Consider the following 12,646-nt stretch of genomic DNA (forward strand, 5'->3'; position numbering starts at 1 on the left):
GTCTCAGCCAGATGGTCAACAAACTTCAAACCACACCATATTCTGCACACAGGTACTTGACTTGGAGGTGATCACTGCAGTAAATGTTGCAGTATTTCCTGCAAGTCTGCTGTGCTCCAGATCACGAAACGTCTTTTTTTCGCCGATCGGCGATGTTCGCGACGCCACCTTCAAATATTAATTAATTATATTAAACTACCTATACTCCATAGTAAGAGTGAATAACCTCTCAAAGCTTGAGAGAGAGTTTTGGCCCAAAAGAATAACATTGTAACTTACGACGGCGAAAAATCCATCAAATTCAAAGCATTTCTCGTTATTTTCACTAGAAGAGATGGACGAAATTTGCTGCCACTCTAGTGTTTTCTTGATTAGACCTACCCCTACATATGACTATAGCTTGTAAGTTGATTTGAAGATATCGATTTTTCGGGTTTGCGGACCCTACCTATGTTTGTCCTCCTACCTATGTTTTTCGGTTTGCGGACCCTACCAGCTGAGGAGTATTCAGCCTCGTGTCACATTACTGAGCCTCTTTCACAATTCATTCTGGACCGGGGTACCAATTCGGCTATTGTTAAAACAAAACAGCTATCTCGCAAGTCCGCAATCCGCAATTCCAAATCTTCCAACTATTCGGACAGATCTTTCAGTTTGCGTACCCACTTGGATCCCTCCTCTCAACGCGCTTTAGATCTAGCCTCAGCCAAAGGGGCCTCCAACTGGCTTACCACCCGGCCCCTACAGGAACATGGCTTTGCACTGCATAAGTCCGCGTTTCATGATGCCGTGGCACTACGTTATGGGTGGTCTCCTCAGCGGACTCCTGCTCACTGTGCATGTGGGACTTCCTTTTCAGTGGAGCATGCTTTATCCTGTCCCAAGGGTGGCTTACCTTCTACACTGTTAAAACTTCGGTGCTACCATGACACCTATGATTTTCTAAAAATCAAGGGGTGTTGTTGCAACACCCCTGAAAATAATAACCACCATAAGAGGTTTATAGTCACACTTACCATTTTGTAAACACCCTTAATTGTTCATTGGAAACCCTAAACAGAGATCTAACACCTCATGATAGGGTGTAATGTACATGTAATCGCATACAGTTACTAACACTGTTAGAAGTATGGCAGAAACACTTGACTGCAATTTATTTATGGGCCAAGTGATTTAATGGCCCCCATGACAACAGCACCTGCCCTGAATTATCATGCAAGATAAACACCTGCAGTTTCAAGTGAAATATAATAGTAGCTATTAATAGTATCAGATTTTACAAAACTGATACAAATTGCATATCAGACAAAATCAAATACCACCGGAGCGTATAGTCATACTACCATACTAGTTCATGGTTTTAAGCTCAAACTACTTGATGCTGGCTTTAATGGTGCAGATGGTGTGAAAAGTTTAATGGAAATTTCTGGCCTTGGTAAGGTTGACTGTCTTGGGTTGACAGGAATTGGTGGATGGCCTATTTTAGATTCCCAACATATCATTCTGTGTTGATAATTGATTTTGCTACATATATACCAGGCACTTAGGAGCCAGCACAGCTCTGTAACCTCATGCATGTCTGGATTTCAATTACAGTCTTTATTTCCCACTCCTCTACAGCCCACCTTCCACTCCTTTGTGAGCAGCTGTGATTCTACCTCCACTACACAAAAAGTGTCATGTGTATGCGATATGCTACAAACATGTTGTACATAGCGTGAACTCCTGTGGTGTATGTGATGTGTAGGAGATGATAGTTCAAATTTGCCTCATTAAACAGCAAATGTGAACTATTATCTCCTACATATTACTTACCCCACCTAAGTACATTTCATGCATATCACTGACTGCACTTGTGGACTGTGCTGTAAACAGCCCCTGAACACCAATCAAGACATTATCTAATTCATCACATACTGTATGCACAAATATGCATTTTACTGTAGTGAGCTAGCTAGCTCACTCATTAAAGTTATCTGATTTTCTTTCTTATTTGGCAGGAATACTACAAGTATCTGAAAGGTAATAAATTGATGCATCTCTGGTGTAATTTCATATGTGTGCTTTGGCAATTTTAAATCTAAACCATTTATCTCAAACTTCTAAAATAAATATGTGACCGGATTTGACAAAACAAGGCTTCTACACACATCCAATTTTCTGACTTTAACCAGCTGTAACTTGACTACTCAGCAAGCTATTGGCCTAAAATTTGCACGAAGTCCTTCCATAGCATAGTAAAATACCAGTTCAAAATTGGAAACTAATGGCATACTCCTACATAATGAATGAGTTATGGTACTTCAAAGTCATAAAGTGGATGTGTGTGTAAGCCTTATTTTGTCAAATTCGGTCATATGTGGATTGGTTTTCCAAACAATAGCTGCATAAATGCTTTTACATTGTGCTAAAGGAAATTTGTTTACTATGCATGAAATGCTGCACTTCTATATAATTATGATAATCAATACAACTATATTTCATTGATGAGGTGTAATGGGAACACCTTTGCACCTACAAGGGTGTTTCCGTGAATGAAATCCCACAATTAAAAGTTTCTTTGGTAGTTATGTTATAAGTACAAATTGCAACTTACATATAAAGTGTAGAAAGACAAGGAAGTAAGTGTACTTGTAATCATGTTGAATTACTGTATTTCACAGGTCATAATATGTGTTTCCTAAATATATCATCAATGAAAATGAAGGTATAGGAGGAGATCCACCCCCACGAAAGTGCTGGAAATTAACAGTGCACCCCACCGCACACCATGGATTTACACCTCTTTTAGCACTTTTACACTCTGGTGTTATATTTCTTGCAGCACCTAAGCACTCTTCTTTCACACCCTCTAAGTGTCACCACAGCACCCTTTTCTAACACCTGAAGGGAGTTGTTTTTAAACATACAACTGGACACCCCTAAAGGTGCTTTTGGTACACCTGAATTTTAACAGTGTATCCGACACAATGAGATCAGAGATCTAACTGCTACCCTGTTGACTGAAGTATGCTCTCAGGTAGCTGTTGAACCAGAGCTCCAGCCGGTTTCACTGCAGGACTACCCTGCTTTTGCCAATATCCAAGATGGTGCCCGTCTTGACATCGCCATGAATGGTTTTTGGGGTGGAAGAAGTGAAAGATGTTTTGTGGATGTGCGGGTGTTCAACCCTCTGGCTGCTTCTAATGCGTCCTCATCACTGGCCTCCTGTTATCGGAGGCACGAGAACATTAAGAAACGCGCGTATGCTCAGAGAATTCGTGAGGAGGAGCATGCCTCTTTTACCCCCCTGGTAATGTCTGCCTCTGGTGGTCTGGCTCATGAGGCTTCTGTTTTTTATCAACGCTTGGCTCATCAACTTTCAAATAAGTGGGGCGATGATTACTCTGTTGTCATGGGGTGGTTAAGGTGCTGTCTATATTTTTCTCTCTTGCGGTACTCCATACAATGCATCCGCTACTCCATACAATGCATCCGCTGAGCCCGCTCATCCATCGGTCACTATGTTAAGACTCCCCCAATTGTGGAGCTGATTCGGGCAGAGTCTCAGTTTGCCGTGGACTAAGAAAGTCCCGGTTTGTCCAGCACAGGCCATTTATGTGCTGGGGGTGGTAGGCAAGGGCAGTCCATCAAGCCCGGGTTAAAAAAAACAACAAAAAAACCTATGTTTGTCCGTGCGCACCCACGTGAGTAAAATCGTTAAATAATGGTAAAAGCAGCTTTTACGTAAGAAGTAAAAGCGAAATGAAGTCTGTATTAAACTTCTGCACAGGTGAACTTTGCTCTGAGGTGATTTCTTTTCGGCGGACTGAAATATGGGTGTGGCGACTTTCCTCAGACTACCTTCCCCTTGAGGTTTTCAGGCGTTTAGCAACTGAAAAACAATGGTGTAGGCCTCGTACACTGCCAGGAATAGCCTATCGCTTCGAGTTATCATTATTATTATTATTATTATTATTATTACTGAGCAGTCAGCCCTGCTGGTGTGCTCAGATTTGCCCAAATACATGCAACACAATTACAATGATTGTAGTCGGGTTCTAAAAATGTCAGCATCTGCAACTTCAATAAGATCTACTGGTAAAGAGTTCCAATCATTAATTGTTTTTGAAAAATAACTATTTGAAAGGGGGCGTATCCCTTACGAAAAGGGGGTGTCACCTCGGCTCACGCTGTAGGTAGATCTGCGACCGCGGTCAAAGTCTTGACGGGGGAAGATATCACCTTGACCTTTGACTTGCTTTTTTTTTTTTTACAAATTAATGACAAGATAAAACAGTACATAATAAACAAAAACAAATTATCTTACATACAAAATAATTAACGGATATTTGATTGTGCCTACAGATGATCTTACCCCTAAACTTTCAAGTTTAAGGAGTGGCTACTATCACCAACCATTGACTCTAATTGATGCTTACAAATTTTCCTTTTCCCCATCAACCATCAAATTATGGAACCAACTCCCTGCTGATGTAATTAATTCCTCTACCCCTAATGAGTTTTGTAATAACTTAAGTAACTTTTATGATCACACCCGTGCGTTATAATCTTTTGATTGCTGCACAGTAATAAATATAATATAATATAATAATGGGCCTCAGCGACCTGCACAGCAATCGGTGCCTCAGCAATGGGACAGCGCAAACTGGACCTGGCACCGCGAATGCACATAATTGCAGACCTCAACAAAGAGAAGCTCAATTTACATCTCAGCCATCCCATCACTATTCCATAGGAAAGACTGTGCTTTGCACTCAAAAGGTTGGCCAATCTCTTATCAACATCAAGTATTCTACCTTCAGCAGTAGTGATTCCGACACAATGGCCATGATACCACTGGCAGCAGTTCTCACTGTGGCCATCACACTTAATCATAAGGTGGAGTGTTGTCACTAGACTCAATGATTCCTTGTGGTGTGGATCCGTCGGGAAATCCTGTATATCGAACTGCTAGAGACATTCTATTAGAGAAACATCCATCAGCAAAGTTTGCTACCCCTGACGTTCTTCTAAATCCTACTGGTGATCCAATCACTCCCCAGTTTGATCCGATAATCTTTGACTCTCTCACAGGCGATCTTATCAAGCGTGCAGCACTTAATACTCATGGTGCTGCCGGTTTGTCTGGTGTGGATGCTTATGGGTGGAAGCGTCTGTGCACCTCTTTTAATGAGGCTTTTGTTGAACTGTGCCAAGCCTTGGCCTCTGTTGCCCGCTGCTTATCCATAACTACAGTTGAACCTGCAATTTTGATGCTTTTTGTTGCTTGCAGGCTGATACCTCTCGACAAACGCCCAGGTGTGAGACCAATAGGTATTGGTAACGTGCCCCGTAGAATTGTTGATAAGGCGATCCTTTATGTTATAGGTAATGATATTGCACTGGATGCTGGCCCATTACAGACCTGTGCGGGAAAATCAGCTGGCTCTGAGGCTGCTGTACATGCTATGAAGAATATGTTTGATGACAGTGATTGTGAAGCTGCACTCTTAGTGGATGCTACTAATGCATTCAATTGTGTGAATCGCCAAGTTGCCCTACATAATATCCATCCTTTGTCCTGCATTTTCTACTATCCTGAACAACACTTATGCTCAGCCAGTCCGATTGTTTGTAGTTGGAGAGGGTGAAATCCCATCTTGTGAAGGAACAACTCAAGGAGATCCTCTCGCAATGGCAATGTATGCCCTGGCTGTGGTTCCCTTAAATAAAAGACTCCGTGTGGCAGTCCCCAGTGTTGGGCAGGTATGGTTTGCAGATGACGCCACTGCGGTGGGGAAACTGAAACTTTTGCATAAATGGTGGCAGATACCATCCTCTTTGGGACCTAATTTCGGGTATTCTTCTAATGCATCTAATACAGTGTTGATTGTAAAGCCTCATTTGTTAACTATTGCAAAATCTATCTTTGCTGACACTGGTATGCAGATTACTGATCAGGGCCAGCGCCATCTTGGGGCTGCATTGGGCTCTCGAGAATTTGCAGAGGGGTTTGTGGCCAAGAAGGTTTGTTCTTGGTCTAGTGAAGTGCTTGCTTTGGCTGAGATTGCTACAAATCGTCCTCATGCGGCTTTTTGTGCTTTCACTCATGGGATGATAGGCCGGTGGGTATACATCATGAGGACCATCCCCAATGTCGGGCCCCTGTTTCAGCCTCTAGAGGATGCCATCCGTTTGAAGCTGATCCCTGCTCTCACTGGCCATGGTGCTTGTTCTGCCTTAGAGCGTGATGTGCTCTCTCTACCCTGCCGCCTAGGTGGCTTGGGTATTGTCAATCCTGTAGACATTGCCGATTCTCAGTTTACTGCATCTATCAAAATCACACACTCTCTGAGATCTTTGATTGTTGCTCAGAATCTACTAGCCCCTCTACCCGACGTTAGTTCTATCAAGGCTCAGATTCATCAGGATCGTCGCTCTACTTTGAGGGGGAGGGCTTCTACGATCAAATCTAATCTTTCGTCACAATCCCAAAGAGTTTTAGACCTGAACAGTGAACCGGGTGCTTCTGCCTGGCTGACAGCATTGCCTTTAGCAGAGCAGGGATATTCCATCTGATGAAGCAAGAATTTTGGGATGCCTTGCATCTTAGATACGGCTGGAAGCTCCTGAATATACCCAGTCACTGTGTTTGTGGGATCCCATTTTCTGCGGATCATGCTATGATTTGCAGACATGGAGGCCTCACATTTGTTCGCCACAATGCTTTGCGAAACATCACTGCAGAGTGGCTTTCCAAGACATGTCATGATGTGGCCCTTGAGCCACCTTTACAGCCACTTACTGGGGAGATCATTGCACCTAAGACTGCCAACCGTCAGGATGAGGCTAGGGCAGACATACATGCTAGGGGATTCCGGGGGCAGCGGCAAAGTGCCTTTTTTGACGTAAGGGTGTTTCATCCTAATGCACCGAGCTACTGCAACACCAGTGTCCCCTCTTTGTATCGACGTCACGAGGCACAGAAGAAACGTGAGTATGGTGACCGTGTCAGAGAGGTTGAGCAGGCCTCCTTCACTCCCCTTGTGTTTGCAACCACTGGAGGTATGGGAAGGGAGGCAATAGTTTTCTACCGTCGTTTGGCTGACCATCTATCTCGCCGCGGCTCTACTAGTTACAGTCAGACTCTGGCTTTTATCCGATGCACATTGTCCTTTTCTCTACTTCGGTCAGCTACAATGTGCATACGTGGAAGTAGGTCCATCTCGCATCGCTCCTCTGATGCCTCTCCTGAGATGGGCCGCATTGATGAGCACAGGGACTTTTAAACTTTTAGCAATCTGGTCCTTTTTATTCAGTTGTCCAGCACGTGCTTTCTTTGTGCTGGGGGTGGTAGGCAAGGGCAGTCCATCCAGCCCGGGGAAAAAAATCATAAACCCATCAGTACCAAAAGGCCGCCCACAAGAGCACCACACACGGTCAGGGTCATCATCATCAACATCGACGTCATTATTAGACAGATCAACTGGTTGTTTTCGACGGCTCTTCTTACGCCTTCCGGGCATTCCAATAAGTGCGCATCAAAGGATCAGAACTCAAGAAGCAGAGTGAGAGAATAACACGGTAACAAATGGTAAACTCAACCATTTGTTACCGTGTTGCCCTAGATGGGACTAGGGTTGTTCATCCAGTGATTTTTGATGCCCTAGATGGGACTGTGATTCGTCGTGCTGCCCTTCGAACTCAGGGCTCTGCAGGCCCATCTGGACTGGATGCCTATGGATGGAGACGCCTTTGTACCTCATTCCAGCGGGCATCTGATGATCTGTGTAACTCTCTGGCACTGGTTGCTCGCCGTTTGTGCATCTCCTGTGTTGATCCTGGTGGTATCGATGCTTTGGTAGCATGTCGTCTCATTGCCCTCAACAAATGCCCCGGAGTACGTCCTATTGGAATAGGCGAAGTGGTGAGACGGATCATTGCTAAGGCTGTTTTGCTGATCATTAAGCTGGACATTTTGGAGGCAGCTGGGTCACTTCAGCTGTGTGCGGGGCAGGATGCGGGCTGTGAGGCAGCTGTCCATGCCATGAGATCCATCTATTCTGATCCATCAACAGAAGGGGTGTTGTTAGTGGATGCTTCAAATGCATTCAATTGTCTTAATCGTCAGGTGTCACTCCATAATATGCAGTCATTGTGCCCTCCTCTTGCCAACATTCTCATTAAAACTTACCGGAAAGACATCCCCTGTTCATTGATGGTCGCCATATACTTTCTTCTGAGGGAACCACACAAGGCGATCCTTTAGCCATGACTATGTACTCCATCAGCGTTACACCATTAATTGCCTCACTGCAGGATCCCCATGTGGCACAAGTCTGGTTTGCCGATGATGCGACGGCTGGGGGCACTCTGCGGGCCTGCATGGCTGGTGGTGTAAGCTCAAGGACCTTGGCTTCATGTATGGGTATTTTCCTAATGCTGCGAAGACATGGTTGATAGTTAAACCAGAACGTTTAGATGAAGCCAAACAACAGTTTGCTGGCACAGGAGTGAGCATTACTGTAGAGGGCAAACGTCATCTTGGAGCTGCTCTTGGTTCCCGCGCCTTTACTGAGGTATACATTACTGAGAAAGTCGAGTCATGGTCCCGTTGTGTTCGCCGGCTGGTTAATATTGCAAAAACTCACCCTCATGCTGCGTTTACGCATGGCTTGTGGGTGGGGACTATTCTACGGAACGGAACGGAACGGAACGGAACGGAATGATGGACTAAACCACGGAACGGAACGCTTTCTCAAATTGAAGCTTGCAACTTACCATTGCTGAAACTTCCCTTATAAGTTAGCAGTGGCATCTCCAGTGGGTGATTAAACATAAGATAAAAAGAATTAACGGATCGATTGTGGGTTTTTGTTGGTTGTCATTAGTAACGAAGTATTATTGTGGGATGAGCTGTATCAGTGATGTTCATCCATACGGAAGGGAACTTTATGTGAGCTGTTTTTCTTATTTAGACTTCAGAAAACAGTCTGGGCTGGTCTTTCAAGTCATAAGTCAGTGTATAAATAAAGCAAGCAGGAAGACACTGGTAACAGGAAAGAGCCAGCTGAATTAAAACTTGAAGAATTTTGTGCAGTGTGTGAGGAGCAAATATTTTGGCAGACCGCAAGGAGGGTATACTCTGCAAACATCACTGAAGTGTATGCATGGAGTTATTTATATATTAACAGCTGGTGCAGTGGACTAATGCCGTATTCAATAGTGAGCTGATTATATCTGTTGCACAATTCAAGGATGTGTCTGGCTGCTAGCCTTGAATCAGGCTAAATGCCAAAACTCCAAGATCAGCCAAATCTCTATTATAAGCCGCATGTGAAACCATGCCCGTAGCCACCAGGCAAACGTGATTTGGACCAGGATGTGTGTGTAATTTCAATGTATCTAGTCAGACCTGAAATGGAACACTCACATTAATTACATACCACCTAAGAATCCTAGGATTTCTTAAGTGTAACATTTCACATGCTTCACTTCAAACAAAACAGGTTAAATTTGTTCGTCTATTTTCAAGTGATTCCCAGTCCAGCTGGTCCATGAAATTACAATGGGATCACATGTATTTGTTACAGTGCGGGCTGTCCTGTGTTGGATCTACTCTAGAGTTGAAATTTCAAGGTAGACTCACTGCCAATGTACTGACACTAGTACTGTTGTAGCATGTTTAAGTGGAGGACAAATGAAATAGTAATGCTAGATTATTTATGTATACAAATTTTTCATAATGAAATTGATATCCCATTTTGATTTGTACTTCCACTTTGCAACATATTCAAGAACAAGAAGCTACCACACTTAATTTCCAACCACTGTCATTAATTAACCAAGATCTCACTAGTCTAATTCACCTTACTGTAGTGATTTTATTGATTCATCTGTATGTTTTCTTCATTTTCTTTTGAAGTTGTACCAAGAGTTCATAATAAGGTGGAGAGTGTCTAACTTGAATGCATTCACCAAACACCCTGCTTAAAGTAACACCTCGGCCTTATTTCAGAACAAAGGCTTTACCTTCTTCAGCAACACTAATCAACAGTTTTCTATCCCCCAGTAAAGGTGTTGATTTGATGAAAGGTGAACTTTACGCAGGGTGTTTGTACAGGCCATACTGAGAGTTAGACACTCTCTCCCATACAAATCAGTATTACGAACTCTTGGTTGTACAGTATAGGTAAACAAAGATAAGTTTCTCTCCCATCTTATTCTAGGATTTCTATTGACAAGGAAAATTCAATTATTTGTATACAGGCTCAAAATTGAAGAAAGTGAATTAATATTATACAGTCAGTTTGCTTTTGGATATTTAATGTCTCCAACCACAACAAAAATTCGATGAATCCATGCATCTCATCACTGGTCGTCTGAACATTCTGAAAGTGATACCTCACTCAATCAACCATATATTCTGTTTATTAGACTGAATAAAGTCATGATTACCTAAACAATCACTTAATTAATGTTTTATAATTATCCTATTCCATTTTCCTGGAGGTTCCACTGATAAAATGCAATTTCAGCAATGATAGCAGTTAGCCAAGCTGCAAGTTGATTCAGAAAGCATTCCATTCTGTAAAATAGACCCCATCCAGAATTCAACTCAGTACTCAAGCTGAGATATCTGACAATAGTCCACTACTCTGTTAATGAATCATTGATGTTCACACAATATAGCCTCCTTGAGGTATCTGAATGTTTGCTCCTCGCACACTGCACAAAATTCCTTTAGATTCTGCTTAGACTGAGTTGATTCAGCTTGTCACCATACTTGTTTCCTTTGTAGTGTAGCTATACACATACTGATTTATGCCGATTAGAAAAGCTGGGCCTCAGACTGTACATTCTAAAGTCAAGTAAGTAAAAATAACTCACATACTAGTAAAAACAAGTCATGCATTAAGTTCCCTACTTGATATATCCGAAGATGAACACACTGAGTCAGCTATTCCCACAATTAGTATTTCGTTACTAATGACAACCAACAAGAACCCACAATCGATCCTTAAATTCGTTTTATCTTTCTTGGGGTACGTTTGATTACCTGCTGGAAGTGCCACTGATAACTTGTACAGCAATGGTAAGCTGCAAGCTTCAATCTGAGAAAGCATTCCGTTCCGCAGTTTAGTCCATCATTCCGTTCCGTTCCGTTCCGTTCCGTTCCGTAGAATAGACCCCACCTGGCTGGTGTAGCAAGTGGACCTATTTTGTGCGTACCATCCCAGTAATCTCCTCCCTTCTCGGACCACTGGAAGACATCATCTCGCTTCAACTTTTGCCCGCACTGACTGGGAGATCTATTAGTGATGTGGAGAGGGATCTTTTTTCCTTACCTGTTAGACTGGGTGGTCTTGGTATCTGTGATCCCAAATCTCATTCTGATGCTGAGTTTGATTCTTCTGTGAAGATTACCTCTGCGCTTGTTGCTTTGATCGTTCAGCAGGAGCTAACATTTAGCATTGACACCTTGGAGGCCCAACGCTCGGCTAAGTGTGAAGTTGTGCGAATGAAGCATCGAGCGCATGATGAGGTCGCTGCCACTTTGTGTCAATCATTACCAGTTGGTCTGCAGAGGATTGTGGCACTGTCTAGCGAGAAAGGGGCCTCCTCTTGGCTTTCCGCTTTGCCTGTAGAGGAACATGGTTTTGCTCTGCATAAGAGTGCCTTCCGTGATGCTCTCTGCTTACGCTATGGGTGGCTCCCATCTGGATTACCAACCCAGTGTGTTTGTGGTCAAGGATTCTCTGTGGACCACTCCATGAACTGCCCTACAGGTGGCTACCCCACCCTTCGGCACAACGAACTTAGGGATTTTACTGCTGCCATCCTGTCAGAAGTCTGTACTGATGTGTGTGTTGAGCCCCCTTTACAGTCTCTCTCTCTGGTGAAACACTCACATACGCTACTGCAAATCGTGAGGATGGAGCACGATTGGATGTTTCAGCTGTTGGGTTCTGGGGTGGTCACCACCAACGGGCTTTCTTTGACGTTAAGGTGTTTAATCCAACTGCTTCGTCATACCGTGCTACACCAGTGGCTTCATTGTATCGGAGATTTGAAAAGGAGAAACGTAGGAAATATGAGCAGAGGATTAGGGAGGTTGAGATGGGCTCATTTACCCCATTAGTCTTTTCAACGTTTGGTGGAATCAGTGGATGTACCAGCATCTTTTACAAACGTCTAGCCTACTTACTGTCCCTGAAGAGAGAAGTTCCCTACAGCAGCGTGATGTCTTGGCTACGTTGTCGCATCAGCTTCTCGTTCCTCCGCTCAGCGATTGCGTGCCTTAGGGGGGCGCGCTCCCACAGTGGTTGTCCCATCAGCCATAGGGCACTTAACCTTGTACTATGAGAGGGTCGGGTGCCTTCCCCCTAATTATTTAAATTGCTCCCTTTAATCTCAGTCCAATTTTTGTCTAGCACTTCAACATCTAGTGCTAGGGGTGGTGGCAAGGGGTGCTGGTTACCCCCGGGAAAAAAATTAAAGAAAAGGTAAACTCAACCTACTTAGCGCCGTGCACAGAGCCAGGAAGCGAATACCAGGACCGAAGAATCAAGAGGAGTTTCTTGGAGCTACGAACACGATCAAACACGCCTCATATCAACTTTGACTTGCTGCGTTTATCGTATTTGACCTGTGACTTGAGCGT

The 12,646-nt window shown here is 43.6% G+C and overlaps 1 pseudogene; it reads left to right on the forward strand.

Moving 5' to 3' along the window:
* The first annotated feature begins 8,402 nt into the window (after nucleotides 1-8,402).
* Nucleotides 8,403-12,348, forward strand: LOC136258416 (uncharacterized; annotated as a pseudogene).
* The last annotated feature ends 298 nt before the right edge of the window (nucleotides 12,349-12,646 follow it).

Source organism: Dysidea avara, chromosome 6, assembly GCF_963678975.1.
Source record: "Dysidea avara chromosome 6, odDysAvar1.4, whole genome shotgun sequence".
NCBI classification, from domain to species: Eukaryota; Metazoa; Porifera; class Demospongiae; order Dictyoceratida; family Dysideidae; genus Dysidea; species Dysidea avara.